Source organism: Ipomoea triloba, chromosome 12 (genome assembly GCF_003576645.1).
Source record: "Ipomoea triloba cultivar NCNSP0323 chromosome 12, ASM357664v1".
NCBI classification, from domain to species: Eukaryota; Viridiplantae; Streptophyta; class Magnoliopsida; order Solanales; family Convolvulaceae; genus Ipomoea; species Ipomoea triloba.
The window spans coordinates 15,411,214-15,411,598 of record NC_044927.1 but is presented as its reverse complement, the minus strand read 5'-3'; positions in this window follow the sequence as shown (position 1 = coordinate 15,411,598).

The following is a 385-nucleotide window of genomic DNA, read 5'->3' as shown; positions in this document are numbered from 1 at the left end:
GCAACCTCAAATGGTGACATATTTGTAGTGGAATGTATAGCTCGGTTATAAGCAAACTCCACATATGGTAAGCTTTCTTCCCAAGACTTGAGGTTTTTTCTAATGACTACCCTTAGAAGTTGTGTTAGAGTTCTATTCACAACTTCGGTTTGGCCATCTGTTTGTGGATGACAAGCAGTAGAGTACAAAAGTTTTGTACCAAGCTTTCCCCAAAGTATTCGCCAAAAATGACTTAGAAACTTGGCATCTCGATCGGACACAATGGTGCGTGGAATCCCATGTAAACGCACTACCTCTTTGAAGAATAAATCTGCAATATGAGAGGCATCATTAGTTTTGTGACAACCAATAAAATGAGCCATTTTACTAAATCGATCAACAACAA